This window comes from Manis pentadactyla, chromosome 12 (genome assembly GCF_030020395.1).
Source record: "Manis pentadactyla isolate mManPen7 chromosome 12, mManPen7.hap1, whole genome shotgun sequence".
Taxonomy (NCBI): Eukaryota; Metazoa; Chordata; class Mammalia; order Pholidota; family Manidae; genus Manis; species Manis pentadactyla.
Window position 1 is genome coordinate 68,444,375 of NC_080030.1, and position 11,184 is coordinate 68,455,558.

Here is an 11,184-nt window from a genome sequence, read left to right on the forward strand (position 1 = left end):
CTAACTGAAAAAAAAGAATGGTCCTGACTGAGAAATAAATGAGTAGTTTGGGAGATTAAGTGAAAAAAATAAGCTGTGATAGAAAAGGAAAACAAAACACAAAGGGAAATGGAAATCATGAAGAACAGAGAAAAGACTGGGAGGACAGTTTCAGGAGTCAACATAATAAACTTGGAGTTGCAGACAGAGAAAGAAGAATAGAGAAGTAACAGAGAATAGTATTTCCCCTGCTGATGAAAGACTACTAGGCTCACTGTGTCTCAGACGGGATTCATTAGAAAGGGCATGACGTGGACAACATGGTGATATTTCTGCTTTACAAGGATAAAGGAAGCTCTTTCCAGAAAGAAAAAAAAATAATTAACAAGTAGTCTCAGACTTCTCATCTGTAATATTAGAAATCTGCACAGAGCACAACAATGACAACAGACTGTTGAGGGGAAAAGAGGCCTGTCAAAGAAGTTATACTCCAGTTTAGCCATTCATCTATGGGAGGAAATGAAGGCCATTTTGAGCTTGGAAGGACTTAGGATAACTATTACACACCCTGCCTAACAAAAATTCTTGAAGAAGTATTCCACCAAACGACGATTAAATTATAAGACAGCTTTTAAATTAGGGAAAGACAAAGAAGAGGGAGAAAGGTGGGGAGCAGATTCTTATATAGAGAGTTACAAATCTTTAGGAATTAGAACTATTGCTTAGGAATTTGTAATAGAATCATGAAGTAAGAATTTTTGAACAGAAGAGACAAATTGTGAGAGACTCCAGTAATTGCCTAGAACCCAAAGGTTTAGTTATGTTAGAGAGAAACAAAGCTGTGGAGGGGTGGGATGCTAAGCTGGGGAGTAAAAGATGCTAAAGGATTATTTAGAGGGTTGTTGAGCTGAGTGAACATAAATAATTCTAAAACTTTCATCTAAAATGATCATTGCTTCTGGACTCTATCAGCTGATAGAACAGGGAAGTACATATGTGCATGTGTATATAGATATGTATATGTACACATATCTATAAATATTTCTGTATGTAACCACCTACATTATATTAAGCTAAACCTAGTTCATACTGATGTCAACAACTTTAATCCACTATGACACAGACGCTTCTAATCTCCTTTACTTGTTTTATCTCTAAACTCTCACTCCAGCAGTGAGCTACCTGGCTCCCACCATGGCTTCTGCCATCTACTTATTTTTTCAGTGCCAACCTACATGGATAGCAGTATTGGAATTGTGAGCCTGTATACAACCATGAAGAAAAAAGTCTCATCAACTAGAGTATAGTGCTTATACATAGTTTCTTTTTCCTTCAGCCTTCTAGGGTCCACCCAAGGTTGTTAGGTCAGCGCATCTCCTCCTTATCCTCTACATGTGTTTTTTAATTTGTTGATTTTTGCTTGTTTGTTTAGAACATTCGTGCAGATTTGCACTCACATGGGGTCAGTGCTTGGAGAATTTCAGTCAAAAGTTGCATGGTTTCGGTACAGTTCAAGGGCTTGTCAAAACTAGAGATACTTCCTGTTTGTGGTTAGTCTGCTTGGTGAAATCGTTATCATAAAGGGAAAAAAATAATAATAACCCAATATATAGACACCAGTCAAAAACTTTTATTGTCTCTTAATTCTACTTCCAATACAGTGACAATATCCAGATATTAACTGTACTGTTCCTGCCTTCTGCATGGAGGCAGAATTTTTTAATTTTCCAAATGGTTTGGAATTCCAGAAATGGGAGTGAATGATAAAGGGTTTGCTCAACACATGTGGTACACAGCCTCTACCAAGGATGGAGTTAATGCCAGGGAAGCACCAAGGGCAAGTTTCTCCTTATTCTTCATAGAAACAGAAAAAATTAGACTACTACATAAACAAAGGTGCTTTGAGTTGAGGATTTACATACTGCAAGAAACTCTCTTCCCCTGCAGAGACAGAACCTTTTTCTAGGACAGGGTCATGGATCTTGACAGTTCTTTGAATAAGAACAGACAAAAATTGTAGTCCGTTAATCTCACCTACTTTTCATGTGGAGGGAAAAATCATTAGATGGTGGTGGCAGATATTCAAGTTCCCCAAATAAGATTTTTCTGAAGGTCTCCCATAAGGCATTCATCTCTCTCCACTTACAGGATCGCTCACAATATGTATACATACATATACACACAATATTTTCAGTCAGCTAAGGTTTTGGTATAAACTCAACCACATGTTGATAAGTTTCTGGATTTTAAAATCTACATTTAGGCAATCCTAAGCAACAACACAATAGGATGCTTTGGAAATTAGCCTAATTTGGTGATTCCGGCAACATCTTCTGAGAATGGCACTAATGCTCTCACCATCCTCAAAACAGTCCATTAAGTACTATATTTAGAAGTAACTTAGGTTGTTGTTCTATGAGAAAGTAGTTTTCTAGGCAATTCCCCCTATGGATGTGGCAATTTTATTTCAACAAATACAGAGATGATCCCGGTAAAGCCTCAGTACAGGTCATCCCCAGGAGAATTATCTTTTGAGATAAAAGGAAAAGTTACTCCATAGCTCTCCCATCAGGGTTGTTTCAACCATGATCACTGGATACATTTGCCCACAGAGTGACCATTTTAGTGCCCTACGAGAACCATTTACAGAGTTCTATTACATGCCTTACCCTTTAAGATGACCATGAATTTTAACTGATGTCTGTGTCCCCTGGGTTCATGACTATCAGCCCTTTTATGCCCCTAGAGCAACAATTGAAGTCTGATACAACTTTCTCAGGAAGCAACCCATACTCAACAATAAGATTTGTGTCTATTAGTTTTGTCAAATATATACAGTATATGTTAAATAAACCATAGCCTATAATACATAATTTATCTGTCTAGCATCACTGCAGACAACTTCAATGGTTTTGTACTACACATGAGCAGGAACAAGTGTTCCAGGAAGCCCTTAGTAAAATTTCCCCTATATAAATCTGAAACAAACTGACACACTGTTGTTTTTTCCCCTCACCTAAGAAAAACATGCAGAAAAGAGTGATTTGCTATTTCATCTTAAATAAGTCACACAAAGATCTATGTGTGCATTACTCAGTCATAGTGGTAACAATGACAGCTCTAGCCAGAAAGCAAGGTGAGCACATACATTGGAATAGAACACAAACAAAATACAGTATAAAGCATATTATTTGTATTACTGAGAATAGGATTGTTTTGAAATTCATAGTGTGAAAACTGATTTCCTTACATATGGTTTATTATGAAATGCCTTTATATTCCAATTTTTTTCTATTTAGCAAGTTCCAGTAATATAATGTTTTACAATTTATAGATTAAATATAAATCTTGATTAAAGAGATAGTGTAATATAGAGGTTAAGAAGGCTGACTCTTGGACCCAGACTATCTGGATTTTAATCCAGCACCACTACCTACCAGCTGGTGCTGTGTGACTTTGAGCATGTTATTTATATTTTTCCTGTCTTAGTTTCCTCTTTGGAAAAATAGGGGAAAATCAAGTTCTGTAGCATAGATTTTTAGTGAGCATATTGTTGTTGTGCAGTCTCATCTGGGGAATTCTCCCTGACTTCAACCCAGGAGAGGGTCCTTGCCACTGATCAAGAAGAATTCATGAACAGGTTGAACAATGTAAGCAAGAGGGAATTCATTGAAGCAATAGTAGCAGTGAGGTTTCATAGTGCCAGAAATAGAGGACTATTGTGCAGTCAAGCAGGTGATGGAAAGCAAGGAAGAGCAAAGGGGAGAGAGGGGAAATTCACTGAACTCCTGCTTAGCATAGGGCAGATCCCTTACCAGTTCCTAAAGCTGGGATCCTGGCAGCTTTGTGTCCGTTTGGATCTGCATGGTATGGAAACTGTGTCCATACCACCCCAGGACTGGGGGAGGCATGGAGCACTGGATGGACGGAGTTTATATCCTGGGAAATTTCCAAAGCAAAGAAAAGGAGACATTCAAACAGGCTGTTAAAGAGCATGATTGTACAGCTGCAGTTCTGTCTGGGTCACCCAGGTGACAGGAATATGCAAGTCCCAAAATCTGAGGTCCCCACAGCTGCTTCCCTACTTGTCTGAAATAGAACAGAGAGACAGAAAAGACTTCAGTTTAAGAATAGAAAGTTGAATGAAGTAGCAAAATGACAGACTCTTACCACCATAATGGGAAGAGGTCTCTCACTAACCTCCTGACTGACTTGAAATCACTGAGATGAAGTGCAATAAACTAGACAGCAAGAGGTTTTATTTAAAGCAAACTACACAGTTGGAGAGGAGGAGTGTGGGCAACCTCAGAGAGAGAAGAGGTGTGCTAAGGGTTTAAGGTTTGAGGTTTTTATGGAGTCTTTTGGTTAGGGGTCTGTATAAGTCATGATGTGGGTAGGTCTTTGTCTTAAGAATAGGGCTTTCCAGGTAACTGTAGATTTGTGTCCCTGCATTCTTTATTAATTAAAGTGGACAGTTTTCTGTTGGTTCATTGTGCTTCAAAGGTCTGTTCCATGGATGTTTGTTTCTTGTGTTGGACAAAGATATTACTTAAATAACATAACTGGAAGAAGGCAGATTTGAGAGGGAAAAACAAGTGAAAGGTTGTGTTAAAGAATAATCTGGCCTTTGTTCACAAGTTAAGTAAATTTTATGATGTAGGACACTTGTCCCATGTCCCTGCTCTACCTCAATATAAAATTAATTAGTACATATGAACTGCTTAGAACAGAACAGAAGCCTGGCACAGAGTAAGCATTCAATAAATATTAGTTATATATTATTGTGGATTTATCATGCCATGATCTATTTTTGTTTGTGTGGTAATCTACTTTGGTTTTAAATGTATACTCATAAACTGTTTGGTACTTGTCATCAAATAGAAGCTACATAGTGTATCACCTTCTTAATCATCTGGATTATTATTTTACAGCTTGCAGCAAAGCTTGGAAGAAATTGAAAAATAAGATTACTTTTCTTTGACATTACAGATTAAATATCTACTACTAGTGGAGCAAAAAATCCATAATTTATATTATAATCCCTGTAAAGCTGGACCTCATTGCCCTCACTCTGAAAACAATATACATGGTGTATACTTGGGAAACAAACAAACACACACAAAAACAATACAAATCCCTGAAAATTAGGAAAATAATTTAATTTACCAAATCTCTTCCAAAAACACCAAAGAGGAGTTTTAGTCATAATACACAACGGAATTCCCTTAAATCCTTTTTTCCACCTGTGTTTCTAGAGTCCTGCACAGAATGGTAGAGCAGCTCACCCTAACCTCTCATCCTCAGAATTCCCCAAAACATTCCCTAAAGCCAGATGGATTGAACTTTACCTTTTTTTGCCCTTCTTTCCTCTATTTTTTCTTCTTCTCTGTATTTTTCTTCTGTAAACAATTTTTTCATTTCCAACTTAAAGCAATCTAACTAGCTCGAACTCTTCCAATTCTTCTTTCACCAGGTACCCTGATCTACAAAACAAAACCCAGGAAATAAAATAATTATTCATAAGGGGCAGCTACAGATATGAAAGTAGTTTAATATTTTTTCTGCAAGAAACGGAGTTTTAAAACAGGAAACAGAATCAGAATATATGATAATACAGACTATACCTGAATATTTAGTTATTATTTTTCAGCCCTTGTTTATTCTTACTATTCAATTGGCAAGACAAATATGAAAAAAAAATAGCTTCTTGAGACATACGGGAAGTTTTGTGAAACCAGTCTACTTTTTCTTTTTAATTTTTTATTACGGTATGAAGGATATACACTCTTATGAACGTTTCACATGAAAAAACAATATGGTTACTACATTTACGCATATTACCAAGCCCCCACCCATACCCCAATGCAGTCACTGTCCATCAGTGCAGCAAGTTGCCAGAGATCCACTATGCCCCTTCTCTGTGATACACTGTTCTTTCCGTGATCCCCCACACCATGTGTACTAAACATAATACCCCTCAGTCCCCTTCTCCCTCCATCCCACCCGCCCTCCCATACCCCTCCCCTTTGGTAATCACTAGTTCATCCTTGGAGTCTCTGAGTCTGCTGCCATTTTGTTCCTTCAGTTTTGCCTCATGGTTACACTCCACAAATGAGGGAAATCATTTGGCACTTGTCTTTCTCCGCCTGGCTTATTTCACTGAGCATAATGTCCTCCAGCTCCATCCATGTTGTTGCAAATGGTAGGATTTGTTTCTTTCTTATGGCTGAATAGTATCCCATTGTATATACGTACCACCTCTTCTTTATCCATTCATCTACAGATGGACACTTAGGTTGCTTCCATATCTTGGCTATTGTAAAAAGTGCTGCGATGAACATAGGGGTGCATATGTCTTTTTGAATCTGAGAAGTTGTATTCTTTGGGTATATTCCAAGGTCAAATGGTATTTCTATTTTTAGTTTTTTGAGGAACCTCCATACTGCTTTCCACAATGGCTGAACTAATTTACATTCTCACCAGCATTGCAGGAGTGTTCCCTTTTCTCCGCATCCTCGCCAGCATTTGTTGTTCTTAGTCTTTTTAATGCTGGCCATCCTACTGGTGTGAGCTGATATCTCATTGTGGTTTTAATTTGCATTTCCCTGATAAGTAGTTGATGTGGAGCATCTTTTCATATGTCTGTGGGCCATATGAATTTCTTCTTTGGAGAACCATCTCTTCATATCCTCTGCCCATTTGTTAATCAGGTTATTTGCTTTTTGGGTGCTGAGGTATGTAAGTTCTTCATATATTTTGGATGTTAACCCCTTGTCAGATATGTCATTTATAAAGATATTCTCCCATACTGTAGGATGCCTTTTTGTTTTGTTGATGATGTCCTTTGACATACAAAAAATTTTAGTTTGATGTAGTCCCATGAGTTCATTTTTGCTTTTGTTTCCCTTTCTTGAGGAGATGGGTTCAGGAAGAAGTTGCTCATGCTTATATTCAGGAGATGTTTGCCTATGTTGTCTTCTAAGAGTTTTATGGTTTCATGACTTATATTCAAGTTTTTAATCCATTTCAAGTTAACTTTTGTATATGGGGTTAAACAATGATCCAGGTTCATTCTCTTGCATGTACTTGTCCAGTTTTGCCAACACCAGCTGTTGAAGAGGCTGTCATTTCCCCATTGTATGTCCATGGCTCTTTTATCATATATTAATTGACCATATATGGTTGGGTTTATATCAGGGCTCTCTAGTCTGTTCCATTGGTCTATGGGTCTGTTCTTGTGCCAGTACCAAATTGTCTTGATTACTGTGGCTTTGTAGTAGAGCTTGAAGTTGGGGAGTGTAATTTCCCCTGCTTTATTCTTCTTTCTCAGGATTGCTTTGGCTATTCGAGGTCTTTTGTGGTTCCATATGAATTTTAGGAGAATTTTCTTTAGTTCGCTGAAGAATGCTGTTGGTATTTTGATAGGAATTGCATTGAATCTATAGATTGCTTTAGGCAGGATGGCCATTTGACAATATTAATTCTTCCTATCCCTGAGCACAGGATGTGTTTCCATTTATTGGTATCTTCTTTAATTTCTCTCATGAGTGTCTTGTAGTTTTCAGAGTATAGGTCTTTCACTTCCTTGGTTAGGTTTATTCCTAGGTATTTTATTCTTTTTGATGCAATTGTGAATGGAATTATTTTCCTGATTTCTCTCTCTGCTAGTTCATTGTTAGTGTATAGGAATGCTACAGATTTCTGTGTATTAATTTTGTATCCTGCAACTTTGCTGAATTCAGATATTAGATCTAGCAGTTTTGGAGTGAATTCCTTAGGGTTTTTTATGTACAATATCATGTCATCTGCAAACAGGGACAGTTTAACTTCTTCCTTGTCAATCTGGATGCCTTTTATTTCTTTGTGTTGTCTGATTGCTGTGGCTAGGACCTCTAGTATTATGCTGAATAGAAGTGGGGAGAGTGGGCATCCTTGTCTTATTCCGATCTTAAAGGAAAAGCTTTCAGCTTCTCGCTGTTAAGTATAATGTTGGCTGTGGGTTTGTCATATATGGCCTTTATTATGTTGACATACTTACCATCTATACCCATTTTGTTGAGAGTTTTTATCATGAATGGATGTTGAATTTTGTCAAATGCTTTTTCAGCATCTATGGAGATGATCATGTGGTTTTTGTTCTTCTTTTTGTTGATGTAGTGGATAATGTCGATGGATTTTCGAATGTTGTACCATCCTTGCATCCCTGGGATGAATCCCACCTGATCATGATGGATGATCTTTTTGATGTATTTTTGAATTCAGTTTGCTAGTATTTTGTTGAGTATTTTTGTATCTATGTTCATCAGGGATATTGGTCTGTAATTTTCTTTTTTGTGGTGTCTTTGCCTGGTTTTGGTATTAGAGTGATGCTGGCCTCATAGAATGAGTTTGGAAGTATTCCCTCCTCTTTTGTTTTCTGGAAAACTTTAAGGAGAATGGGTATTAGGTCTTCACTAAATGTTTGATAAAATTCAGCGGTGAAGCCATCTGGTCCAGGAGTTTTGTTCTTAGGTAGGATTTTGATTACCAGTTCAATTTTGTTGCTTGTAATTGGTCTGTTTAGATTTTCTGTTTCTTCCTTGGTCAGCCTTGGAAGGTTGTATTTTTCTAGAAATTTGTCCATTTCTTCTAGATAATCCAGTTTGTTAGCATATAATTTTTCATAGTATTCTCTAGTAATTCTTTGTATTTCTGTGGCATCTGCAGTGATTTTTTCTTTCTAATTTTTGATTCTGTTTGTGTGTGTAGACTCTCTTTTTTTCTTGATAATTCTGTCTAGGGGTTTATCTATTTTGTTTATTTTCTTGAAGAACCAGCTCTTGCTTTCATTGATTCTTTCTATTGTTTTGTTCTTCTCAATTTCATTTATTTCTGCTCTAATCTTTATTATGTCCTGCCTTCTACTGACTTTGGGCCTCATTTGTTCTTTTCTAGTTTCATTAATTGTGAGTTTAGACTGCTTATATGGGATTTTCTTCTTTCTTGAGGTAGGCCTGTATTGCAATATACTTTCCTCTTAGTACAGCCTTGGCTGCATCCCACAGATTTTGTGATGTTGAATTATCGTTGTCACTTGTCTCCATATATTGCTTGATCTCTGTTTTTATTTGGTCATTGATCCATTGGTTATTTAGTTGCATGTTGTGAAGCCTCCGTGTGTTTGTGGGATTTTTCATTTTCTTTGGTAATTTATTACTAGTTTCATAGCTTTGTGATCTGAGAAACTGGTTGGTACAATTTCAATATTTTTGAATTTACTGAGGCTCTTTTTGTGGCCTAGTATATGATCTATTCCTGAAAATGTTCCATGTGCACTTGAGAAGAATGTGTATTCTGTTGGTTTTGGGTAGAGTTCTGCAGATGTCTGTTAGGTTCATATGTTCTAATGTGTTGTTCAGTGCCTTTTTCCTTACTTATTTTCTGTCTGGTGGATCTGTCCTTTGGAGTGAGTGGTGTGCTGAAGTCTCCCAAAATGAGTGCATTGCATTCTATTTCCCCCTTTAATTTTGTTAGTATTTGTTTCACACATGTTGGTGCTCCTGTGTTGGGAGCATACATTTTATAATGGTTATATCTTCTTGTTGGACTGACCCCTTTATCATTATGTAATGTCCATCTTTGTCTCTTGTTACTTTCTGTGTTTTGAAGTCTGTTTTGTCTGATACAAGTACTGCAACTCCTGCTTTTTTCTCTGTGTTAGCTGCATGAAATATCTTTTTCTATCCCTTCACTTTAAGTCTGTGTATGTCTTTGGGTTTAAAGTGAGTCTCTTGCCAGCTGCATATAGATGGGTCTTGTTTTTTAATCTATTCAGTGACTCTATGTCTTTTGATTGGTTCATTCAGTCCATTTACATTTAGGGTGATTATTGATAGGTATGTACTTATTGCCATTGCAGGCTTTAGATTCGTGGTTACCAAAGGTTCAAGGTTAATTTCCTTACTATCTAAGAGTCTAACTTAACTCACTTAAGATGCTGTTACAAACACAATCTAAAGGTTCTTTTCTTTTTCTCCTCCTTTTTCTTCCTCTTCCATTCTTTATATATTAGGTATCATAATCTGTATTCTTTGTATATTCCTTGATTGACTTTCAGGATAGTTAATTTAATTTTGCATTTGCTTGGTAATTAGCTGTTCTACTTTCTTTACTGTGGTTTTATTACCTCTGGTGACAGCTATTAAACCTTAGGGACACTTCCATCTATAGTAGTCCCTCCAAATACACTGTAGAGATGGTTTGTGGGAGGTAAATTTTCTCTGCTTTTGCTTATCTGGAAATTATTTAATCCCTCCTTCAAATTTAAATGATAGTTTGCTGGATAGAGTATTCTTGGTTCAAGGCCCTTCTGTTTCATGGCATTAAACACATCGTGCCACTCCCTTCTGGCCTGTAAGGTTTCTGCTGAGAAGTCTGATGTTAGCCTGATGGGCTTTCCTTTGTATGTGATCTTATTTCTCTCTCTGGCTGCTTTTAATAGTCTGTCCTTATCCTTGATCTTTGCCAATTTTATTACTATATGTCTTGGTGTTGTCTTCCTTGGTTCCCTTGTGTTGGGAGATCTGTGGATCTCCATGGCCTGAGAGACTATGTCCTTCCCCAGATTGGGGAAGTTTTAAGCAACTACCTCCTCAAAGACACTTTCTACCCCTTTCTCTTTCTCTTCTTCCTCTGTAGCCCTATAATGCAAATATTGTTCCGTTTGGATTGGTTCACACATTTCTCTCAATATTCTTTCATTCTTAGAGATCCTTTTTTCTCTCTGTGCCTCAGCTTCTTTGTATTCCTCCTCTCTAGTTTCTATTTTATTTATCATCTCCTCCACTGTATCCAACCTGCTTTTAATACCCTTCATCATGCTCTTCAGCAATTGGATCTCTGACCTGAATTCATTCCTGAGTTCTTGGATATCTTTCTGTACCTCCATTAGCATGTTGATGATTTTTATTTTGAACTCCCTTTCAGGAAGGGTCATAAGGTCCATGTCATTTAAATCTTTCTCCAGAGTTATATTAATTTTACTCTGGACCAGCTTCCTTTGGCGTTTCATATTTGTATATGGCGCCCTCTAGTGTCCAGAAACTCTACTCTGGAGCTGCTCAGCTCCTGAAGCAATGTTGGAGGTCACAGGGGTGCAGTATTGGTGCCTCGTGGGAGGAAAGAGCTGTTTCCTGCTTCCTGGCTGCTGTGCCTGTCTCCACTACC